The sequence below is a fragment of the Dendrobates tinctorius genome, unplaced genomic scaffold, assembly GCF_039654945.1.
Source record: "Dendrobates tinctorius isolate UK_male_01 unplaced genomic scaffold, ASM3965494v1 ptg000071l, whole genome shotgun sequence".
NCBI classification, from domain to species: Eukaryota; Metazoa; Chordata; class Amphibia; order Anura; family Dendrobatidae; genus Dendrobates; species Dendrobates tinctorius.
The window spans coordinates 2277621-2304639 of NW_027361739.1; the positions used below are offsets into that span (position 1 = coordinate 2277621).

Here is a 27019-nt window from a genome sequence, read left to right on the forward strand (position 1 = left end):
GGCATTATTCCTGTGCTGTCTTGTCTATAAACATGTGATTCTTCAGATTTTGTGTTAGTCTAGCCTGATGAAGAGACCCGAGGAGTCTTGTGAGCTTGCAATTTCTTACCATCTTTTCAATTAGCCATTAAAAAGGTATCAACCAATGATCATTTTTTCTACCACTAAAAAGGTATTAACTCAATTTTTTATATTTTTCAGTAATATGATAGTAATGTGCATGTAAAACATTATTTAATTGGCAGCACATCCATTTACACAGGACGATGTGCTGCCAATATCAACAATTTTTAATCAAGCTCAAAAATTTTCGCAATGACAAATATATATTTTGCTTGTTAAAGGAGTGTTTTCCACCTTCTTTAGAAAGGTCCACTGTTGCAATCAAGTATTCTTATGAATGCTCGTTTCCTTATTATTGGCCTGTTTAATGGACTCTAGAGGCCTCATACATATTTGACCACTGGTGTCTGAACCTGTTGATTTCTACAGGTTCAGCCAGCAGTCTAATGTGCATGGGGACGCTTGACAAATGATGTTGGGGTGGATAAGGATCCAGAATGTCGATTTTGGATTGACAATCCTTTTGCTCGTCAATAAATAAGTTGCCTTCAGAAATTTCATAGAAAACACAGGAGCGCTCAGCAGAGTGAGTGCACCTATGATTGGAACAGTCGGGTGAGATACTTGCCAGCTGAACCATCGCTAGGCTGACCGCTATCTGACGTTAATGGGGGCTATGGTTTTTATAGTTAGGAAAAACTACAAACGGTCCGTTTACATGGATAATAACAATGAGGGTTGTCGCTTCTGATCAGTCGTCAAAGAATGAGCATTAATCGCAGCCAACAATTTGCAATCTGTATGGAAAACTAAGGATCATATGAACGGTATAGTCACCTTTCAACAAACTTTTGTCAATTGGCTTTGTTATGTGTAAGAAAAAAACAAACTGAGTTTAAAATACCCTGTCAGGGCCCAGCACTGCCTCTCTGCTGCCCCCGGTCTCTGTGCTCTGTTGGTCTGTCGTCGATGTAGCCAGCACAAGATGGTGAGCTGACTAACTGGCTGCATCACTGTTGATGTGACATCACCGATGCAGTCAAACAGAAGCCGGGGCTGTGGCAAAGACGAAGTGCTGGACCCGGGGAGGGTATATAAAGCTCAGTTTGTTATTTTTACACATAACTGATCCTATAGGCAAAAGTTTGTTGAGAGGAACAGCCACTTTAATGATTGATTGTCCATGTAAAGGGGATTTTAAATAAGCGCTGCTTAACTGGTGGATCATTTTGGACAGAAAAAGGACCTTACGATTTAGAGCACACACATCAAACTCTGGTCCGCGGGATAAATCTGGCCCACAGAGTGAGTATTTAGCCCATGACACCAGTAGCATTAACCCCCCACCCCACCCCACCCCCGGCATCTCACATTCAACAGTATTGCCTTCCTGGATGCCGATACCGTTAAAAGTAAAGAAGACAGAAGGAGCCATCAGCTGACCTTACCTCTCCCATCATTCCGCCTCTTTATCTGATGTCTGAGCGCAGCGGGCGCGATGACGTCACTACAATGCGCCCACTGTGCTTATGCTAAGCAGTGCACAGGTTCAGAGGGTTCGTTGCAGAGACCAAAGCAGCAGGTGACCAGGGAGAGTATTTATTTATTTTATGTATGGCCATTATACTGTATGGAGGACTATATGGGCCCATTATACTGTCTGGAGGATTATGTGGGCCATTATACTGTATGGAGGGCTATTACACTCCATGGAAGGCAATACAGGGCCTAACATACTGTAAGGAGGACTATGTGGGGCCATTATATTATTATTTATTGGAAGGCATTGCCAGGCCTATTACAGTGTATGGAGGACTATGTAGGGTCAGTACATTGTATGGACGACTATGTGGGCCCACTGTACTGTATGGATGGCAATGCAGAGCCCATTATAATGTATGGAGGTTTATATGGGGCCATTATACTTTATGAAAGGCAATGCAGGGCCCATTATACTGTATGGAGGACTAAGTTGGGCCCATTATAATGTATTAAACGCAATGGGGGCCCATTATACTGTATGGATGGCAATGCAGGGCCCTACATACAGTATAATGGGCCCTGCGCATTGCTATCCATAAGGTATATGGGGCCATTATACTGTATGGAAGGCAATGCAGGGCCCATTATACTGTATGGAGCACTATGTGGTGCCATAATACTGCATGGAAGGCAATGCAGGGCCCATTACACTGAATAGAAGAACATGTGGGGCCATTTTATTGCATGTAGGACAATGTGGGGTCATTATACTGTATGGAGGCGTATGTGAGCCCCATCATACCGTACGGAGAACTGTGTCCACACACTTAGGGAATCATACTATGATGGGGTCAACATACTTTGCCGAGGTGGTTTAATGGGGCGGTGCACAGTATGGTCTTCACACCATGTATACAGAGGGTACTGTGGAGGAATTCAATGTAGGGGTATATTATTGTGTTTGATGGGCACTTTTGTTGGCATCATACTTCATTATCTATATTATTCAAGATTTTAATCTTTTGTTATTACATATTAAAAGCAGGCCACTGGGTCATACGCTTTTACAGCTCTTACATAACATATTATTCCAGTATGCCCCCAATTTGTGATTATGTGTTTATTTTATGCTAAGATCTATTAATTAAAATGTATTTTGATCTTGGGACAACGCCTTTAAGTTTGTTTCCATATGAAAAAGTTAATTGTTTTATTTGATAAGGAAAAACGTCCTCAATTGTAGACTTTTTTTTTTTTTTTTTTTTTTTTTTTAAGAATATCAAGGTTGGTCTGCCACTTTATACAACTTTTTAATTTTGGCCCTCTGTGTATTTCAGTTTGACATCATTGGTTCAGATCATAAATGTGTTAAAATAAAAGAAGCATAAAAGTTAAAGTTCTAATAAGGCACTCAGCCTTTAGTGATTTTAGGAGCCCCACAGATTTTGCTACAAATCTGCAGATTTTACCGTGGGTTTAACTCTTCATATTTATTGGAGATCAACGCGGAAATTACAAGTACATTACAAGGAACGAGTAGACCAGGCTCATCAAAAGTGACGTAAACCTGATGAAACGGAAGACTGAACAGAGCCCGAGCTTGGCGGTGAGCTGCTCCATATGCGGAATGCATTTGCACCATTAAATTGTTATATGTTCAGCAGACAGATCTGAAATGCTTAAATCAGGGATACAGAAACATCACAACGAAACCTCCTCTGTCATGTGCCACCTACGCATTGGGCATAACATGGTACAGTGTTGGCTGGACCGTTAAAAACAACTTGGTCAAATTCTGAATTTCTGTTAAAAATAAAATCTCAACTCTCAGGGGAGGTATGGGCTTCAGTCTTGAGGACTCCGGTAGGACTTGCTGGAGAGCCGTAAGCTCCCTGATCAATCCTACAGCCATTGTTGGCCGAGACAGTGATTCTGTACCATCACAATCCTGAGAGATGAAGCAGGCGAAGTCTTAACTTCTAGTATACTCTGTCCTGATTGTAGGAGTTTGTGCCAATTTAGATTCAACTGATCTCACAAAGGACATGTCGAGCCAGAGACATCGCTTCCAGCCAAGATGTATAAAAATTATCCCAACCGGCTGCTCACTACTGCTGGAAGCCGGATGAGCCTCGAAGAATGGATGGCCAGATGCCATCAGTAGCAAACTCACAGGATTGTTCAAAGCCAAGTCATCAATAACAGAGTCTTGTGTAAAGTGAGGTCATCTTCTAAGCTCCGATTTCTTTTAAGATCTCAGCTGAGAAGCCTCTTAAAAAAAAAAAAAAAAAAAACGTTCCCTTCCTAATCCCCATTTTACTAAGAGAAAACAAGCTCGATGACACAAAATCAATTTTGACAATTCTATGATGTAATCTTCCCGGGCTTCAGTAACGCACATGCTCTGACTTGTCTGTATACACAGGGAACATGTACAAGATTAGCACAATTTAAAGGGCACCATCATCTAAATAATACAAATCACTGACAAGTCACAAGTTTATTTATCGGCAGCGACCGAGTAGCTGAGACCGCCATTGATTTCTACAAAGAAGGGATTCAGAAGCAAGGAGGATCTGTGGAGATTGGAGCTTTGGGATTCTTCGAGCTAGAGTCTTAGTAAATTGCAGATACTGTATAAGTAAACCATAGTGTTAAGGGGGAAAGGAATTACATGATTGTTCAACTGATGGCAATGCCCCCCAATACTCCCCTATAAACATGCACAGACATCAACATCTCTTACAGTTCAACTAAAGTGATAATCAGCCGCTAGACACATTACATACAGCTGAAACCAGACGTTTACATACACTATATAAAAAGACACATGCATGTTTTTCTCAATCTCTGACATGAAATCAGAATAAACCTTTCCTGTTTAGGTAAATTAGGATTACCATGTTTATTAATAATGCCAGAATAATGAGAGAGAGAATGTCTCAAACAGTCGGGAGACATGGAGCCATAGCGACACGAGCATGTCTAAAATAATCGATTAGGACACGAGTGTGCTCAGATAACACTTTATCCAAGCACGCTCGCTCACTAGTTGTGAACATTTGCCTATTATATATATGCTATATATTCTATTTCTTGAGCGGTATAAAAAAAAAGTGCTGCCATATTGTTATGTTATGCTAGTTGATTGAACCATTCTTTCCCAGTATAAATTCACTGTCTTCTTGAGCTTAAAGAGAACCTGTCAGCAGGTTTTTGCTATGTAATTTGAAAGCACCATAATGTAGGAGTAGAGACACTGATTACAGTGATGTGTCACTTACTGGGCAGTGTTTTGCGGCTTCAATACAATCAGTGTTATATCAGAGGGAGATTATAACTGAAGGACAGCTGGACTTGTGCCTCCTAGTCCAAACGTTCCCCCACTTCTCCCACCTCTACTGATTAGCAGCTCTCTGTTACTATACAATGTACATAAAAAGCGGTAGTGTGCGTGAAGTTACACACAGCTCAACAACTGAGCTCTGATAGGTCTGCAGCAGAGAAAACTGACCATCTCCACTACTGCACCCAGTAAACTAAGTGATATATCACAGGAATCGGGGTCTCTGTCCCTAACTCATGACAAATTCCCTTATAAACAGCGCTCACATGTCAAAGGACAGATGCAATGTAAAGCAAAGGGTAAAAACATAGCAGTAGTTTAAGACTCTCTCAGCCTCCCAAACCAACAAGGCAGCTGAAGTGCTAACATAGATCCTAGACTTTTCCTAATGGAGCACAGAAAAAAAGTCAAAAATCCAACATAGAGCAAACGAGAATGACCAAATAATGACGATTAGCCCATTAAACCTCAATAGTTTTGATAAAATTACAGGATAACCAGGTCTACCATGATACATTTTGGCAAGAGTGATGCAAGTACTATTGTGCCCAGATGAGTGCTTTATCGCTCTCAGCCTGGCATTGTGCACGATCCCACTCAGTGTAAAGTCAATGCAATTAATTAGAAAGGCTTCTGGCCGTGGTCGTTATTGCGTTAAACCCCACTATCCTAAAATAATTACATTTATGCACAGAAAAGGTTTCTTCCGATCAGTTTAACGCATTAAATAAGCTCCCATTCATTCATTTATAAAAAGCATTTCTCCTCATTAATAGAGGCCTAATGTGATCTCCAGCAGGGCATGAAAAAGATTCGGGAAAAATAAGAACTAATTGGTGTGCAAACAGCTGTATATATGAACCCTGAGCGGGTACATTGCATAACCTCGTCTCATCATGCAGGCGGAATTATGGGAAATGCCCGTGGGCAGCAGAAGGGAAGCACAGGGCATGAAATCGCGCGCCAACTCTCACACACACACACATAGCCAACTGGTAGGACTAATCAGATCTTCTTAGTAACCCACATGGCACCTGAGGGGAAGCAAACAGCAGTCGAAAAAAAAAAAAAAAAACCTTCTGCTTTGCTAAAAAAATATTATAATTGACCATCGCAAAGATCCCAAAGGGGACGGAGAATGAAGCAAAAATAGGACGGAGTCTTGTGACTTCTAGAAGAAAGCAGGGAGACCTCGGCATGAAGAAGTAGCTTGTGTCTATAGTATAAAGGTACTGCCACTCGCACCGCAACGGCTGCAGATTTTTCTTTAGTGGAATAAAGCACCAGCTGTGGAAATGTTCCACACAGAGACTTACCTGCAGTGCGAAACTTTCACAAGATCAATTCTTCTCACTGATTTGTTATGGATTCTCCCCAATTAAAGGAATCGGACACCAGATTTTTGCAGCAAAATGTAGGGTCACAGACCTCAATTCCAGCGATGTGTCATTTTCTAAGCTTAGGCTGCTTGAGAGCTCACGAATATGGAGAACTACATGGTAGCGGTTTACTAATCATGTATTGATAATCTCCTGCTGATAAAACAGTGATTATATCAACGGTCATTGTCTTTACATTATGCTGCTCTCAAAGTAGGTGGCAAAAGTCTGGATCAAGAATCCCTTTAACAGATGATGTTGGAAGAGAGAATGACCAGGCCTTTTGAGCTTCAATGGCCAATCCTTGTGTTATCCGGGAGAAAAGAGAAAAAAAAGGACTCGATCTACTATAAACACACAAGAATGCTTAGATGAGCCAAGTTCTTCTATGCAATGGAATCGAGAGACATTGCTGTTGGCAGAAAGCTGTATACTTTTTTGGCAGCCTAAAGACCCCCCCCCCCCCGGTCTGTCAAAACTGCAGATATAGATGGGTTTGGCTGCCAGTCTAATATGTATGAGGGCCCCTCAACTCTCCCCCCAACAGATGTCTGGTGGTAGAAGGATCCAGTATGTCTCATTTTGGACGACTGATCCCTTTGTTCGCTAAGGGATAAGCCGCCATCAGAATAGAATGCTAATGGCTCACTTACCGAGAAAGCAGGGGCCATCGGCCAGCTTAAGCAATGATTCAGTCAAAATCTATCTAAATTGTATGGGTGGTTAAGTCTAGGTCCTCGTCTTTAAACAGGTCATGTGAACATAACCGAAAGTGTGTGGCCAGTATAGAGATGAGGAACTGGACTTAACCCCCCCCCCCATATTTTTGACCGAAAAAATTGTTTGGCCAACAGCCATCTCCGATACACCGGAACGCTTCGGCTGGCCGATTGCTCCTGCGTTCTCTGTAAGTGAGCTGTTGGACTATTCAAACAGCGGCTTATCTCGTAGAGAACAAAGGGATCGGATGTCCAAAATCAGACATACTGGATCCTTCTACTCCCGGACAACCTCTGTCGAGGAAGAGTCGGGGGTCCTCAGACTGTCAGCCGAACCCACTGATATCTGTAGGCTTGGCCCACGGAGGTCTTTAGTGTTCATATAGATTATCATGAACTTTTTTGGAAGCCTAATTAGTGGTATTAGTAAAAAGAAATAATACTAATAATTCTGCTTGCCTAATCTGTTTTTAGCTAATGCTTTATATTAGGACTGAGCAATCATTCAGTTTACACTCACACACAGGCAGGGGCATACTAAGAAAAGAGACAAAGTATTTCGGTAGATTTCACGTATTTTGAAATACTTCCTAAATAAATTGTTGGAAATCCTCACACAAACATTTCATGAGCAGCTTACGGTCTTCATGCAGTATGACTGTGGAAAAGTCAGCATCACGGACATAAAACAGACTATAAAAAGACCAGGCCAACAATACTGTACGTGCGAAACATTCCTAAGCACATAACAGTCATGGATCATGAGAAGGGACCTGGACAGAGCTCAACGAACCCCCCCCCTATAAGAGCCAACTCCTACAAGGTCTTCTTTCCGAGCTACACTCCTTAGTCTTTATTATATTAAGAAATTTACATTGCACCAATAATTTCCACAGCATTGTACAGAGAAAACATTGATTTCATTTCTTTGCCCCCGAGGAGCCCGTAATCTAATTTTCCTACCTGAAGCGTAGAAGTGTACACAAGGCCAAGGGTCAATTTCATACTAAGTCAATTAAGTAGTGTGGGAATTTGCATGTCAATGTTTGAGAGTGTTCTGAGGGAGGGGCTGAGATACCCAGAGGGATTGGGGGGGAGAACATAAAAATTCCATGCGGACATCTCCATGGCTGGATTCACACCCAGTGCTGAAGGCAATAGTACAAGCCCCTGCTGGACTGCATTATATCTGGTACGTGAGACGCCAAGGTATTGTCGACCCAAGAAGTAACTGACATGGAAAATCTATAATCACGTATGAAGGAATCCTAGGATGCGGCATATCTAGTTAATCACACACAGGTGTTCTACTGCAACCGAAAGAGTGTCATCAGAAAACGAGCCATTCTTTATATCCGAGTTTTATGTTAATTTTTTTTTTTCATATCATCAGCTTTCTTATGAAAAAAATAATTCTGCAATGCTCACCCTGGCCACTGGGGCTATTTTACCCTCATGTTTTGTCCTTTCAGGAAGAGTTTTCAGCAGACTCATTATCAGCAGAGGCGGGATTACAATGACAGGTAACACCTCTATAAAGAGCCCATAACTCAAGATCCACCAATCAAACAGGCGATGCAATGTCACAGTCCCCCCCCCTTCCCTTCACAACTACCTTTGCACTCACTGATTAGATGCTTCAATACAAAAGATAGGGCTGTTCATTGCTGGTAATGTGCATGTGGACTTCCTGAAACAATGGGAAGTTAAGGGCTTGTGCACACTTTGCAGATTTGGTGCATTTTTGGGGCGCTTTTGCCATGCACATTTACTAGCAAAACCTGAAGCAATCCTGATAACAGCAAAGTGAATGCGAAACCTGAAGCGTCATGCAAACATTGAGTATTTTGGACTTGCAGATGTGGTGCAGAAAATAATCTGCAGCATGTCAATTCTCGGTGTATTTTTTTTTTTACTATTGACCTCACTCAAATCAGTCAAAAAACACAGCACAAAAACACATAAAAAAGTGCGTTTCTGCAGCTGTGCGTTCCTCCTAAGAGATGCAGAAATGGTGCAAAAATTTCTGCATCCATTTACTCAACGTGTGCACACAGACTTTAAATAGGCCCTAGTGACCAGTGTGAAAATTGCATGATCTCTGTTTTTTTGCCTTTAATACAGATTCTGACAAAGAGAAATAAACCTAAAATTATAAAAAATAATCAGAAGTTAATTTTCTGCTGACAGATTATTTTAAGGCCCACATATACATTTAACTAAATATCAACAAGCAGTCTAATGCATATGGTGGCCTGACGACTCTCCAGACAGATGATTTCCGGGAACAGAACATCTGGCATGTTCAATTTCAATGTCTGATCCTTTGTTCTCCAGAAGATAAGATTCCACCAGAGGAGTCTATCGGGGGCTTTCTTGTAGAAAACACAGAAGCGCTTGGCGGAGTCAAGCATTCTTGTGTATGGAAAAGGAAAGAGATATATATATATATATATATATATATATATATATATATATATATATCTTTGTACCGTGTTAGCCAGTAGATAGAAGAATATTTAGAATTGAGAGTCCTCAGTGGTTGATACCGTTTAATGGCTAACTGAAAAGATGGTAACACATTGCAAGCTTTCAAGACTACTCAGGTCTCTTCATCAGGCTAGACTAATACAAAATCTGAAGTCACATATTTATACACAAGACAGCACAGAAATAACGCAATAGATAAGACAAGTGATGTGAAACAGAACTATCAATATGGGAGAGGGATAAACAGTTGCGGACATAAATATTGGAACAGTTCATAGCTAAGGAGTGTGAATGATTTATTGTCCTCTGATTGGGGTCTGGTTCTGTGTTGTGATGCCCCCACATAAATCCACGCAACACATTCATTCCTGCACTGAGTGTATCAAAGGTTGTCATAAGTTTATACTCCCAAATCCTTCTGTCTCTCTGCAATGTGAAGTCACCTTTCAATATGAGTCATTTCAGGTCCGTGATGCTGTGATCATTGATACAAAAATGTTAGGTCACAGGTAGATCTATTCTTTTTTTTTTTTTAATTGTGTGGCGATGACAATTCATCCTCGTTGTAAGCTTTTGCCCAGTCTCCCCCACATACAGACCCCCAGTTGAACATTTAGTACAAATAATTAAGTACACCACATTAGATGTGACGCAGCTAAAAGTACCTAGGATCTTGTAGTCCTGATGCGAGGGGCACTTATGACCTTTGCCACACTCAGTGCAGAAATAAATGTATGCAAAGAGAAGAGGTCGCACTCATCAAGATGGAAATTTCACTGATTTATTGACATCATGAACATGTCAAGTCGGGGGAGTGACATAAGGAGTGCAAGAAAGGCTGACAACGGCCGTTTCGCGTTGAAGCGCTCGAGCAGCGCGAAACGGCCGTTGTCAGCCTTTCTTGCACTCCTTATGTCACTCCCCCGACTTGACATGTTCATGATATGTCAATAAATCAGTGAAATTTCCATCTCGATGAGTGCGACCTCTTCTCTTTGCATGGATTCCCAGGATTGACTGTTTCCAGGTCTGGCACCCGAGATTCCCAGCTGCTGGGCTTCTGTATGCCGCACATCATTTGAAGTCACACGGTAACAGCGGTGCCGTCCGCTTTTTATCTTGAGTTTTGTGCAGAAATGAATGTGTCTCTTGGATATATGTCTTTCTACATCAACTAAGGAATGTGCTCCACAGACCTTGTGGGGGCATCCCAACACAGAACCAGACCCACTCAGTGGACAGTAAAACTTTCACACTCCTTATCTATGAACCGTTCCAATATTTACGACCACAACTGTTTATCCATCTCCCATTATGATCGTTCTGCTTCACGTCACTTGTCTTATCTATTGCATTATTCCTGTGTCCTGTTGTTTATAAATATGTGATTCTTCAGATTTTGTATTATTGATGCTTGATGAAGAGACCTGAGTAGTCTCTAAAGCTTGCAATGTGTTACCATCTTTTCAGTTAGCCATTAAGAGGTAACAACCACTGAGGACTCTCAAATCTATTATGCATGGGAAAGACAGGAGAGATGGCAGTCAGACAAACTATGGTTCGCTGAACATCTATCTAATGTGTTTGGAACCCTGTAGACTGAGGTAGCTGGAAAGAAAAGACTTCACCATAGTTTTTATCCAATTCCTAACAATACTAAACATTTAAGCTGGCCATACACTTGAGATGGCTGTTTGGCTGACGGCCATCTCTCCCATGTTCTGATTCCAAGTTTCGGGGGGGAGGCTTTATACACATCAGTTGGTTGGCTGGTCTCACTTTCACCTAATGTGTACAGGGGCATTTAAGGCCTGTTTCACACTTAAGTTTTTTTACGTCGTTTTGCAAAAAAATGGATCCACCATTTTTTTTTTTTTGGCAGATCTGTTTTTTTTTTCCCATTGACTTGCATTGCGGCGGATTTTGACGGATGGTCATCCATTTTTTGACGGATTCATCAAAATTGTGGCATCCGCTGTCTTGAGTGGACGGACCATGAAACGTTTTTTGTGTGCGTCAAAAAAGCAGATAGCAAAAGAACTTCCTTTAAAGAATTTTAACCCCAAATTCCGTTCTGGCAGCAAACAAAATATCTCTCTCTCGTGGCAAAATGGAAACGGATCCGTTTTTTTCACATTCTGGCAGATTATGACTGACGTCAAAAAACTGAAGTGTGAAACAGGCCTAAGATGCCCATACATATTAGAGTCCAGCCTAGCATGTAATCTGTATGCTGTTTGTACCCATACGTTCTCTCAAATACCAGATGTCAGAAGAAAAAGAGTTAGTTTTTATCATGGTCAACTTTTTATCATGGGGAATTAGTGAGAGCCAGAGGTATCTGGTAGGAGCCAATTCCCCTCTGCATCAAGTACGCATGCATACCCAATTGGAAGGAAGCCAATGTTCATTATTTTTGTGCAATTTCATGTGTTGCCATATTAGAAGCATACAAGTCCCCTATTGTGAGGTCTGTATAGACACTAAATGGATTTTGAATCCTACCGTACTATAAAAATGAATAGGGGTATTGGGACAGGCTCTGGATGATTACTACCACCTCCAATCATTTTTGCAAAGGATCCTGCCTATCTAGTCTCCCGCAGTACAGACCAGAGCAGTCAGCCCCTATTCTAGCCTATTCTGACTGCCACTTACCAGTGGGAACACTGTGATATTCCTGAATTTGTATATGGACAGAAGCTCTTTTTAGATTCCTAAAACATTGTCAATTCACAACTGATCAGATAAATTGACGGATCATCTCCTGGACACAGTTCAGACCCATCAGAGCAGGGGAGCTTTTTCACACCCAAATCTGTAGAGCGGAGATGGCTGGCCCGTCATACATAGATTGTGGATTAATAACTGTAGCCTGTACCTGATCTGCGCAGGACCGCCTGGAACCCGTGCTCTAGAAATAACTTATTTTTAAATCATTAGAACAGAGATTCTGCATAATTACAGCCGCAGGGCCGTCGGCAGGATCGATAGCGCTGCGGGCAATAAAACAGTGAGGCGTCTTTGATTTCAAACTTCTGTTCAATCTCGTTACAACAAAGACTTTCACTTAATTAAAGGCCAGAAAACATCAATTTGTTTTAGGCAAAGACTGATTTGTCACCGAGGAGAAAACGAACACTGGATATATCAATTTGAATCTCCTGCTGAAAAGTGGCTCACATGTTCCAAAATGGAAGGAAAACCGAACAGTTCTTCTTGATAACCTTCAGATCTGCGGTTACAGCCCTAGCGGTCACTCAGGCTAGTTATGCATCACTCGTTCCCACATTACAGCACATTCTTTACTGCCTTTTTTTTTCCAAAATCATATTTATTAAAATTTTACATAGTTAAACAGGTAAACAAATCAATTCCGCAAACAGTGCAGAGTAGATTAATAGGGGGGGGTTTGGGGCTACCATGCTCCTACATCAACAAGCGCGGTAGCTTCTTTACTGCTTTTGTTGACCATCCTGCCTATCTAGTCTCCAGCAGTACAGCACGGAACAATCAGTCCCTGTTCTCACCTATCTTACTAGTTTCTGCGTTACCACTTTTTACTTCGGTTGTCACAATTGTCTTACCATGCCTGCAGGAACCTGGAGGTGGTCTCCTATCAAGTTGTCAGAAATTCTATTCTGTTTTTTGTGTCTCTATGCCTTCTTTGCTATTATTTTAGGGACAATGCCCTTTAAAACCTTTGCAGACACCTCCATATCTATGTTTTCTAAGGTGAAGATTACTGCAGCACAGACACCCAACCTCCCCCGGATTCACACCAGTGTGTCACAAGAAACTAATTCCAAGTGTTTTCGCACATTCTCCCCCGTCCCTGAGACTTCTAATGAAGTGAGGAGGGGGTCTATAACTTCATCAGAACTACTTACCAGAACATTTCCACATCAGTTCTGCACCTGCAAACCCCATCCACAAAGTCAGACTTAGACCCCTACTGCATGCATTCATGGCTCTGTTCACACTACATGTGGCTTCATTGAAATAGAATGTGCTTTTCACATCTGAATTAAAAGGGGTAATCCAGCTTGAAAACAAATACAAATTATTATAAGTGCAGAAATTAGTATCTCTCTCGATTTCCCCATACACAGGAATGCTTGGCCTGGCTGGTGGCTCCAGTTATCAGACTCCACTGACCACTGATGGTGGCTTATCTCATGTAGAACACCAGGATCAAAGGTCCAAAAGCAGACGTACGGGTTCCTTCTCTTTCCCGACAGTCTGTGGCGGGTTCGGCTGAGGTTAGTCAAATACATATAGGGGCCTTAAGGCCGGTGCGATGATTTAGCTGCACTCCGTTCAGTGCTGCTTATAACATTACGAGTCACGTACATAGAATATGTACCCATTATAGTATATGGGGTTATTCATATGTTCAAGATTTCTTGTCAACTTTGTGTCTGCTAAAAAAAAAAAAAAATCACAGACATGTCAGTTTTTAATCTGCGTCATAAATAAAAATGACCCATACAGATACAGGACAGTGACAATCACAGACAGCATTAGTGTGTGATTTGTATAGATGCTGGCCATGTTTAACACTATAAATGTATAGTAGCTGTGTCATTTATCTATTCATTTTCGCCTATCTAAAAATCATGGATGGTAAAAACTGACCAAACTCTGATTAAACTCAGACCCGAAACAATGATGAACATTCGATTTTTTTTATGTACGATACAAATTATCTGAAGGAGGCCTAAAGCTAGCCCTGCACGAGACGGCTATCTGCCGAACAGTCCAGCAGGCCGCTTTCACTCCTTATTACGCAGGAGCACTCAATGGGGAGAGAGGTGAAAACCACTTCCAGACTGGTAGCAACTTATCTCCCATGAAAACAAAAGAATAAGATGTTGAAATTCCAACTTGCCGATCCTTCACCCCTAAGCCACATCATATGTTGGGGGAGAACGGGCTGGCCTCCATACACATCAGATGGTTGGTCGGTCCCACTGAGATCATCAGATTCTGATATGTATAGTGGCTTTAGGATGGGTCCATCTGCTCCATCCAACTCCGAGTCACCGTTTTGCGGAAATGGAGAACAGACAGAAGTCCCCCATTCTAGCAAATTGTTGGGAGTTTCAGGGTGAGAACCCAGATGGATCTACTATTTAGTGAAAGTTCTTGATTTATGTAGACCAAAATACCAGGTTAAAGATATAGGCCCAAAGTCTGAAAGGAGGACTCTGATGACACAGACACCGATAACAGCACTGGGACATCATGGGACAAAAAAGTGTAATCATGATCTGACACCAAACTTAACATTGCACAAACCATTGACATTGTCAAGTTATCTTAATCCTCTTATCCATCCAAGGTCGGATTGGCCACCTCTAGGACAATATTTGTTTAGTTGAACATAAAGAGAGATTGTCCACTACTTTATCATTGATAAAGGATCCCTAGGATAGGTCATCAATGTCTGGTCGAAGTCCCACACCTGGCACACCAGTCGATCAGCCGATCCGTGTCGTCCAGACATGCTCAACTGCGGAGCTGCTCGATCCCCTGGTGGACATGCAATACCCGGCTGCCTCCTATTGACTTGAATAGGAGGTGGATGTGCAGTACCCGGCCGTGTCCACCATAAGCAGACGGAGCAACTCCACAATTGAGCATTTCCAGCCGCTGACGACACCGAGAACAGCTGATCGGCAGAGGTGCCAGGTGTCATACCCCAAACCAATCAGAATTGAGGACTTATCCTAAGTAAAGGTCATCAATGATAAAGTAGTGGACAACCTCTTTAAATATATGTATTTGGGGCTGAAAATCATCTTTGCAATTAGATTTTGATACAAATTTTGCACTGTTCTGCTTTTACATGCTCTTTGTTTCCCTTCACATTCAACTTTGTTCTGTGGTCACAAATCAGGTAAGCTCAAAAAAGAGACCGTCATAGTGAGCTGACTGACAGATTCTCAGTTAACTCATTCTGCAGCCAGCATTAGAAGGCAAAGGGTGCAAAGTATTTAATGAAACTCAGATGAAAAAATTATTTTTAGCCCTAATTACATGCATTTAAGCAAAAAAGTCTGCGAAGGTTGAAAAGAAATCATCAGTGCAGCTACTGTATGATCATTAGTCTCTCTCTCTCTGAGACATCAAAGGATCATAGCTTAGTATTAAACGTTGACATTAAAAATGTGAATCTATCACAAAACCAGGTTTGCTTATATACCCAGTAACTAAAAGCGAGATTGTATACTTAATACTTTTTTTATTGAAACAAAATTTCATTAAAAAAAAACAATTAAAAACAGAAAAGGTGCGAGTTAATGAAGGACACAAATTCTGAACAAGCATAAACATAGAAACTATGTAATTTGCAGAAACAGATCTAAAACAGGTAGTTACATTGGTAAGTAGGTACTTTCTAACCACATCTCAGAATTAATGAATCATAATCACTTAGTAAATATTTAGCATTTCATTATCCATTTTACTATTTGGAAACATTCCAGAATACAAGGATTGAACAGTATTACTATACATTTATAAAAATAGTGGCATACAATTCATAGTCTCTGACAATGCAGGGTATACAATGCTAATTACATGAAAAAAAGAAACGATGATGACCTTTATATAGAAGCCGTCTGAAATGCCTTTCATATATATGGTCAAATACCATTTAATGGGAGGTTCTAAAAGGAAGACCAGTCCTCAGTGTCAGTATAATAACATTGAATCATCCACTTATTGGTTGTGCTCATGAATAGAGATGAGCAAATTTGTTCGGATTTTGTCCCCGAATCTGATTTTGACATTTTCGAGCCATATTCGAGCACTATTCGTGCCAAATGTTTCTTTTATCATCGGTTACGAACATATTCGGTAATTACTACTCCCATTGACTCTAATGACGTTCGACAGTGTTCGATGAATATCGCAAAAACCATATTCGGTTCCGATCACATTTGGAACCGAATCTGAAAAAATTCACTAATCCCTACTCATGAATACAACAAATTGCTTATAGTATTCAAAGTGCATTGATGCAAACAATGAAAACGGTCAATGGACCTCGATTACCTGTCAAAGACAGCCATGGGGTAGTATAGTGGCAGAGCTGCATCCCTCTGCCCCTACGCGCGTTCCGTCCAGCTTCTTTGGGTGGGCTGTCAGGGCAGGGGAGCGTCATGCATTAAATATCATCTGTCCTATTGGCCCGCAACCATATTTCATGTGTGACACCCCTGCCCTGACATATCCCCCCGAAGAAGCTGTGCGAAACGTGCGTCTAGGCAGAGGAACGCAGCTCTGTCACTACACTTCCCCATAGCTATCTTTGGCAGGTAATCTAGGTCTATTGACCATTTTCATTCTTTGCATCAATCCACTTTGAAAAAGTGATTATGATTAATTAATTCTGAGCTGTGGCAGAAAGTACCTACTTACCAATGTAACTACCCGTTTTAGATCTGCTTCCACGAATTACATAGATTTCTAGGTTTCTACTGTCCATAATTTGTGTCCCTCATTAGCTCGCCCATTTTCTGTTTTTAGTTTTTTTTTTTTATCAAATTTTAATTCAATAAAAATTCTATTTTTAATGCTATCTCACGTCTGGTTATTGGGTATTTAAGTGAACCCGGCTTGGTGATACATTCTGACTATGTTGACGTGTGTATCCTCAAGTAGGGTTATCGCTTACTGTTAAAAGACTTTATTTTTGTTATAAAATTAAAAATGTGAAACCTAAGAGGACTTTTTTTTTCTAATACAGGTCTTCACGGCAGGAGAATAGTATACATAGAAGGGAAGAGCCAATGTAACTGCAGCATTAGGAAGACACAAAGCAAGAGCTACCAAATGTCTGAAGCACAGCAACACAAGCTGCCGAGGGAAGAAAGTACAGCACAAAACGAGAACGATTACTTGCAGATGATAAGAGATGGCCACTCATTTATCTCTTAGGCACTGCGGGAGATTATGGCAGCCCGTTTCAGCAATGAAACTCACACTGAATAACATTAATAGTGATTCAAATGATTGGGATTTCTTGCTGTAAGGCCAGAACAAACCCAATATTTCCAAGGAAGATTAAAAAATTATAATATGCAGTCAACTGTAATCGGAGGCTGGATCTAATGAACAGCGGAAGCAGGAAAATTCATGACTCCCGGCCTCGAGATGAGAACGTTAAACTGATGATGACCGGATTCTGGTTTAATGAAGATTTAGAGATTGGGGAGCTGGTGTAGAACAATGTCATCCAAGGGCCGAAATAAAGCTTACTGAGAGGTTTATGGTCTATCAAAGTATATGCCATAAATTCCTAAGAGATGGAGATTCTAGCACCAGGATGCCCACAAATCTGGAAACTGGGGGTTTTCTTGCCTGCCAATTAGTAGTCTATAGAGCTGAAGACCCTGCACACATGAAACACGCTCTCCTAAGGGTGTTGGAATTGCTGGCTGCATTTCACAATTTCCACAAACTAGAACAACTAGAGCTGCACGCGTAGGCAGCAACCACTCTCACCGACACATGCCCGTCTGGTGGGCTAAGAAGGGGTCAAGGAACCCTACTCTTGATGTTCGGGGGACCCCGATGAGGCTAGATAGTGCTCTATTTGTGCTAGCCCATTCCTGCTCCTGGGCAGTGTGCTACTCTTCTTCCCCCAGACATGGAAACTACTGAAGACAGAAGGTGATGCACAGTACAAAATGGCATGACGGGCCGCATGTGGCCAACGGGCTGCCGTTTCTTAACCCTTGTTCTAGACTGATGCGAAGATGTCTATTCATCTGAATGAAGCGGTTAGTTGATGTCCGCTTGGCTCACAGCTATTCCTCCTATCACCCTATACTACATATGCACGCTCAGCTCAGCCGAGTGTGCATTTGTTTTCTGTAGGGAGAGCAGAGTAAACTGTTGGCAGACCCCTCTAGTGGAGGCCTATTTTCTGGTGAAAACTCTAGATCAGGCATTTTGAAATTCAGTAGTCCCTGCTCACCTGTATTCATAACGCCAATAGCAATGAATGGAAAGAGCAGATGCATGCACCTCCACCTCTCCAGTCACTGGTGGTAAGATGCCAGTCAGAATGGGGGACCACCAGAGATGGACCCACGTCTATCAGATACTTATGGCAATGCCGTAAAGGTCTTTCATCAGACAACCCCTTTAAAGCTGTAATGTTACGTTTATTCTAGGCGGCAATTAGTTTCACATCTTTTTATTTTCTTGGACCCAAATGAAAATAAGAACAATTCATTGGATACAAGCAACAACACCTATTTTCTCTTGGGAAAGTTTTGAGGTCTTTTCCCCTAGGGAACCATGAGGAGGATCCCGATCCATGTCGGCGAGGGAGTTGCCAGTGCTCTGGTTTACCCTTTGTAGAAACCTATTTCTTTCTACCCTGCACGGCTGTTAATTTCTCTAGCAAATACATATTAGTGACCATTTTTGGGAATAAACACACAGATCAGATTTGCTTCGGGACCAGTGCTGTGACCTGAATGCAAATTGATCTATTGAAAAGCTGCAGCACAAAGTGACGACTGCACAGCGATCAGTCGATAAGTAAATTACAGAGCGGCTAATGTCTTTATTACCTGAATAAACTCAATATGACGGGTATCATAAAGCCATGTGGGCACCAAACCCCATACTGCCCCTTATGCCCAACTGCATAGTCCCAGAGTGAATATTATACGGGCACTGGTAAAAGAAGAGATCTTGTACACCGTCACTGCACCAGTGCTAAGCACGTGTCACCAGTACAATGCAATGTCACCTCCTCCCTCCACTACGATGTCGGTAGTACCGCAGTAGGGCATTGCCCAGGTTAGGGTTAGGCTTATGGTCACCATGCTCAGTTTTAGCCTTGCTCTTTTTCTTCACAAGTAAAGAATAGTTCTCTACACCAGGATCTGGAATATGAAGAGGCGACCTTTTAAATCCTGCCACGTGAGGGCTGCCATTGTTACAGCTGGTGAATGGAAGGAGCAGCAAAATAATGATGTATTCAGGATTTGTCAGACATGACTACGCTCTTCTGTTTTATGCCTGGGGGTTATGTTGTAGCTGAATTATTTCCAGTCCATCCCATCGCTCACCTGCCTACCTCTCTGGTGTAACATCTCATTTACAATAGGTTGCACAACCAGAACCCATTACGTAAAGCCCCAGCTGCTCCCCGTAAAATTCCACACATGTATAACAAATGTCTGTCTCCTAAGGGTTCACAAACATCCGGGAAGAGATGGAGGCATACCTGCACAACACCAGGTCATTATAGCATGCTGGGACATCACTATCTGTAAACCTTCCTCACCTGCAATAAACTGTGTGCGCTCATACAGTGGCTGCTGTATACCCTGCCGAGAATGATCGCAACGTTAGTGTATTATACAGAGGTACTGTATGACATGCCTGACCATGGATGATCACAATGTGAGTGTATTATACAGGGGTATGAGCCTGACCATGGATGATCACAATGTGAGTGTATTATACAGGGGTATGAGCCGGACCATGGATGATCACAATGTGAGTGTATTATACAGGGGTATGAGCCGGACCATGGATGATCACAATGTGAGTGTATTATACAGGGGTATGAGCCGGACCATGGATAATCACAATGGGAGTGTATTATACAGGGATATGAGCCTGACCATGGATGATCACAATGTGAGTGTATTATACAGGGGTATGAGCCTGACCATGGATGATCACAATGTGAGAGTATTATACAGGGGTATGAGCCTGACCATGGATGATCACAATGTGAGTGTATTATACAGGGGTATGAGCCGGACCATGGATAATCACAATGGGAGTGTATTATACAGGGGTATGAGCCGGACCATGGATGATCACAATGGGAGTGTATTATACAGGGGTATGAGCCTGACCATGGATGATCACAATGTGAGTGTATTATACAGGGGTATGAGCCTGACCATGGATGATCACAACGTGAGTGTATTATACAGGGGTATGAGCCGGACCATGGATGATCACAACGTGAGTGTATTATACAGGGGTATGAGCCGGACCATGGATGATCACAACGTGAGTGTATTATACAGGGGTATGAGCCTGACCATGGTTGATCACAACGTGAGTGTATTATACAGGGGTATGAGCCGGACCATGGATGATCACAACGTGAGTGTATTATACAGGGGTATGAGCCGGACCATGGATGATCACAACGTGAGTGTATTATACAGGGGTATGAGCCTGACCATGGTTGATCACAACGTGAGTGTATTATACAGGGGTATGAGCCGGACCATGGATGATCACAATGTGAGTGTATTATACAGGGGTATGAGCCGGACCATGGATGATCACAATGTGAGTGCATTATACAGGGGTATGAGCCGGACCATGGATGATCACAATGTGAGTGTATTATACAGGGGTATGAGCCGGACCATGGATGATCACAATGTGAGTGTATTATACAGGGGTATGAGCCGGACCATGGATGATCACAACGTCAGTGTATTATACAGGGGTATGAGCCTGACCATGGATGATCACAATGTGAGTGTATTATACAGGGGTATGAGCCTGACCATGGATGATCACAATGTGAGGGTATTATACAGGGGTATGAGCCGGACCATGGATGATCACAATGTGAGTGTATTATACAGGGGTATGAGCCTGACCATGGATGATCACAATGTGAGGGTATTATACAGGGGTATGAGCCGGACCATGGATGATCACAATGTGAGTGTATTATACAGGGGTATGAGCCTGACCATGGATGATCACAATGTGAGTGTATTATACAGGGGTATGAGCCGGACCATGGATGATCACAATGTGAGAGTATTATACAGGGGTATGAGCCTGACCATGGATGATCACAATGTGAGTGTATTATACAGGGGTATGAGCCGGACCATGGATGATCACAATGTGAGAGTATTATACAGGGGTATGAGCCTGACCATGGATGATCACAATGTGAGTGTATTATACAGGGGTATGAGCGGGACCATGGATGATCACAATGTGAGTGTATTATACAGGGGTATGAGCCAGACCATGGATAATCACAATATGAGTGTAATATATGGATGTAGGAGTTGGATCATTCATTATCAAAATGTGAGTGTATTATATAGAGGTATGAGCCAGAACCATTGGTGATCGTAACGTTAGTACATTATACAGAGGTATGATCTGGACCATTGATGATCACAGTGTGAGTATTATATAGAGTGATGAGCCACACCACTGATGATCAAAACATTAATGTATTATATAGGGGTATGAGCTGGACCATTGGTGATCATAACGTGAGTGTATCATATAGAGCCATGGCATAGACCAAGGATGGTGACAACGTTAATGTATTATATGGTATGGTCCAGACCATTGGTGATCACAATGCGAGTGTAATACATAGAGGTATGACCCAGACCACTGATTATCACAATGTCAGTATTATATACAGGGGTATGAGACAGACCATTAATGATCACAATGTACTGAATGACAGTCCAACTTACTGATGATGACCCACACCCTGGGTTCATACAGATGTCTTTCAAGATCCTCGTCTCTGGGTTTCTGCACACTACTTCTGACATTTTATTAGTCTGCTCCACAAAAATACCAGGATTATATTGCGCCTTCCACTGAATCGGGTTTTCAATTAATGTAATGCAAGATACTACACTGCATGCAGTTATCCAATTACAGCCCTGTGAGCTTCAAAGGGAGTAACCTGAAGCTTAGGAAGTTGGATAAAATAAAAAAAAAAAAAAAAAGGCACAGAAATCCTGTAATGCCATTGTATCAATCTTGCCATAATGGTATCAAAAGAATGTAAAAACTTAGTACTGGGAAAAGGAAAAGGGAGAAACAAAACCACATGAAAACGACATGTTATCCCCATGGCCGGTACAACCTAAAGGCAGGTATTCCAGCAATACCTGCTCCATTGTCACTGTATATTCCTGCAGGAAGCTTCTCTCCCTGTACATGTCCCATAGGATAAGCCTGCCAGCAGTAATGCCATGCTTGCCCACTCGACCTCCATGGGTGCCAGCGCCCACCAGCGACTTACCTGGAGGTGTGGACGAAGCAAAGTGTGTCTGCAGAAAAGTGCAGTGGTAAATCCAACAAGGAAGACATTGAAGTCATGCAGAGCCTTGTATCCTTTCTCTGGCTGAGCATGCTAGTTTACAGGCAGGGCAGGAAAGAGCAGGAATCTCTTCCTCATCTCCCCCTCCTCCTCCTCCACCTCCCCCCTCCCCCTCCTGCATCCTCCTCCCCTCCATCTTTTGTTCACTGTCTCCTCTGAGCACACACAATGTGCCTGACCCTCTGCCTACTGTACCTGCTGAAAGACCCCCAGTGATCCCTGACCCCTTGGAATACACATTTAGTAAAGAGAACATAAGTACAGGAATCCTATCACCCTCAGCTGGAAGTCTCATTTATGTAGTCCTGTGGCTTGTGTGTTATTGTTTGTGTCATTATTTATGTTACTTTGTGTCACTTTTCCTTTCTTCCCTTGTTGTATCACACTGCAGATATCCTGTAATGACTACAAGGGAGCGGAGATCAAGAAAAAAGCTGCAATACACTGCGGTAATGGACTCTACAGGGACACAAGCAGCGCAGGTCTGGGGGGATTATTGTATATAAGTGGGGACATAACTCATCTAATAAGGAGGATTGTTGTGACATCACAAGAAACAGCTCAGGAAAATGTAAACTGTGGAGTCGAAAAATTTACAGCGAGTCTGCATTATCTGCTCCAGAAAACAAACTATTAGCAACCTAAATGCCACCCTAAATATGGGTAGAATGGTAATAGAGATCTGTAATCCCATCCTTAGTATAAGGGTATGTGCACACGTTGCGGATTTTTCCACGCGTATTTTGCTAAATCCGCAGGTAAAATGTCCTGCGTTTTACCTGTGGATTCAGTGCAGATTTCCTGCGGATTTTATGCAGATATTGTGTGGATTTCTATAATAGAGCAGGTGTAAAAACGCTGCGGATTCCGCACAAAGAATTGACATGCTATGGATTCAAGTCCGCAGGAAATCTGCGTGGAAAAATCCGCAGCATGTGCACAGCGTTTTTCATTTTACATTGCTTAAGTTGGTACTGTACACCGCAGCAGAATCCGCAACATGTGCACACACCCTTAAAGGTAATCTAAGCAGGTTTCTGATACCTCATCTGAAAGTAGCAAGAGACCCTGATTCCAGTGATGTGTCACTTACTGGGCTGCGTGCTGCAGTTTTCATAAAATCCCTGTTTTATCTGCTGCAGATCTACCAGTTCTCTGAATGCTGAGCTCTGTATAACCCCACCACATCACTCATTGGCGGCTTTCGGTGTACACTGTATAGGCAGAAAGTTGCCAATCAATGATTGGGTGGGGTTATAATTTTATATATTTTTCAGTGTTTTCTGGACGCTTTTTCGGGCAATTTTTCTAGCAGACCCTCCTGAAAAAGCACCCAGAAAAGGTTCAAAAGAATGAACGAGTCTTTCTTTGTGTTAACTTGTTCGTATGTTCAGTCTTTTGAGCATCTTTTAACAGCTTCAGGTTTCCAAAGACACCAGCTGGTTAAAAAAAAAGCGAGCTGATGGTTCTGAAGGCAGCTTCTGATTAGAAGACGTTCCGTACTTTACAATACAAGCCAATGGGAAGGCTCAAAAGAAGCGTACTTGGGCGTCTTTTTGACTGTGTTTTCGCTTTTAAAATACTGATTGGTTTCTTCATTGTTGAATGGAGTAAAAAAGAAAAATCTAGATCACGTCAGAAAACAAAGACGCTCAAAACACATCAACTGCGGTCAAAAAAACAAAACCAAAACGCTAAAAAGACCCTTCAGGAAAAAAAAATTAAGCCAAACTTAAGGTGCAATTAGCAACTTCTTAGCATTTATGACAATTGAATGGTGTAGGGATGAAAAGGAACAGCCCCCTCCGCAGGGCGTATCTCCTCATTGTGTAAGCGGCCATTGTTTATTTATCTAATCAGCATGTCCATCTCCGAGATTACATGAAACTGAGCTATTAGATTACACAGCACAACCTGTTCCCATACACAGCAGCACATCGGAAATAATAACTATCAGCAGTGACTACTGTTAGTGATAAGCGAGCGTGCTGGGATAAGGTGTTATCCGAACATGCTCGAGTGGTAATATATGTTCGAGTCCGGGCGGCTGTTAGACAGCCCCAAACACATGTAGGGAATACCTGTTTGGCAGGTTATCCCTGCATGTGTTACAGCGAGACATGCAGCCGCCCAGACTCGAACACAGTATTCGAGCATGCCGGACACAATCGGTTAGCACCCGAGCATTCTCAGATAACGCCTCATCAGAGCACATTTGCTCATCACTATGTTTCTGAAAAAGTAAAATGAATAGAGGTATTTACCAAGGACAATAAAATATGGACGCCGAACCACCGCTTACCCAATAACCATCTTATCTGACCATAGACCGAACAGTTTGCCCCAGACAAGCAGAATTCTGAAGTTCTTCACGGTTGTGATATTCTTAGAGGCAACTACTGTACAAGATTTACGGTGAAAAATTCCTACTGCACTTGTATTTTCTTAAGGTTAAGTTCGCACACAGCGTCTTAAAGCTACAGCAAAGTGGATGGAATTTATAGAAATCTCATGCCCATTGTGCTTTTTTTTTTATGCTACGTAAAACTGACCTGCGGTGCGTTTTTGAAATTCACAATATGTCTCCTTCTCGTGGGTACACAGAGTTTGATGTGCCGATTGTCCCCATAGCATGCATTAGATGCGAAAAATCCACAGGTAAAAAATGCATGTAACCCGCACATGACTGTATTAATAAAGTTTTGTTGAAGCAAACACCAGGAAGTATCAAAAACAAACTGACTTTCTTTAGAGCATGACATCCCAACAAGAGACAAAAAAAACAGCATAAAAAAACAAGTAACAAAAAATGCGCTAAATAATGCAATGAAAAAATACAACAACAAAATCTAGGTTTAAATTAGCAAAGGGAGCGTTCACACTGCGTTTTGGCACCCATGGGGACGTATGTCCAAAGCCCCCAAAAAACAAGATTCAGGCATGTGCGCTGAAGGGGTCATAGACTAGAACGGTGCCAGCGGATTGAATGTGCGCTCTGCCATGCATCATTTTCAGGTGGAGACTCAAACATAGTAGACTGCAACTCGAAGAATGAAGGCACTGTGTTACCATCATGACAGGACGGACGCAGTGCCACTCTCATCCGGACGCAGGGTCTGGTACTGCAACTCTGTGCCGATTACTGTCCCACACAGGGACCTTACTTTGTACGGCTGTGGTAGGGTCATGGCTGACTGCTGTAGGTCCTGACTGAGTAATGGACCGTGCGTCCTAATACTAGGCAATCAACGTAAAATTCTGAGAAAATCCTTTTAGTAGGTACAATAACAACATTTAATCAGAGGCGACCAATAAAAGCGTAAAACGCCCTGTGTGTTATACAATCAGTCCTCGTTCTTCACAACTGCTCATTTTTATGCTCTAATGTTGGGCTTATCTGAGTGTGCAGGTCAGGCCGGGGTCACACTTGCGAGTGCAATGCCAGAAACTCGCACGGGTCTCTCGCATCAATACTCGGCACTGCCGCCGGCGGTTCGGACCGGAGCGTTCAGCTGCATAGAAAGACATGCAGCCGCACACTCCGGTCCTGAGTGCCAGCGGCAGTAATGCTGGGTATTGATGCACGAGTTTCTCGCATTGCACTCGCAAGTGTGTCACTGACCTTAGATTCACAGTGGGGCAGATGAGCAGCTGCCATTTCACCCTTGCTTTTCCTAAGGTAATGATGAGCTTTCCCCATAGATATGATATATAACGTGGATGCGTCCTTCTGTCCGAAGCTGGGATGGGAGGCAAGTGCGGCAAAAAAGTCAGCGCATAGCGCACTACGGCGCCATTTTATTGAAGACACTGTAAATGCAAATTCACAGACAGTGTCTTAAAAAAAAATGGCACCGTACAAAGCGGTATTGCACATGTGCTGACTCCGGCACCATTTTATTGAAGAATTCTACTACAACGTCAACAAAGCAGTGTGCATGCAGCGGCCATTGTCATGATCCCTATGGCACACTGCTATGTTGGCGTTGTAATACATTACTTAAATAAAATGGCGCCGGAGTTAGTGTGTGTGTATACCGTGATCTCCAGCGCCATTTTATTGAAGACACTATATATGTACCAATAAAAATGTTTACCATCGTGTATAATGGGTTCAATAGCCAGTATGATATAATCCAAATACCTAATGTGTACCGTCATGTCTACAGGAATGGAGTCTGTATAGATTTCCCACTGCTGCCCCGGATCATATTTTGTGTGATCATAATGCCGACTTATTAGAAAACTGTTCATAATGTAAGTTATCAATATCCAAACGACCTTATACCGTAGTCATAATTAATGCAATCATAAGTGACAGAACGACTCATCATACACCGCATGTATATCCCACATATGTGCGTCTGCCTGGTTAGCCTGATTA

The 27019-nt window shown here is 42.2% G+C and overlaps 1 protein-coding gene across 5 annotated transcripts in view; it reads right to left on the minus strand.

The window, feature by feature from the left end:
• Nucleotides 1-27019, minus strand: part of TANC2 (tetratricopeptide repeat, ankyrin repeat and coiled-coil containing 2) — a 621767-nt gene that overhangs the window by 221841 nt on the left and 372907 nt on the right. Inside the window, exon 1 of one of the 5 annotated variants that reach the window (XM_073582323.1) lies at nt 22558-22685. The exons of the other annotated variants lie outside the window; for them this stretch is intronic. The gene's annotated coding sequence lies outside the window, so the exon portion shown is untranslated. Of the gene's footprint in view, nt 1-22557; nt 22686-27019 lie in introns of those variants that run through there. 5 annotated transcript variants of the gene reach the window in all.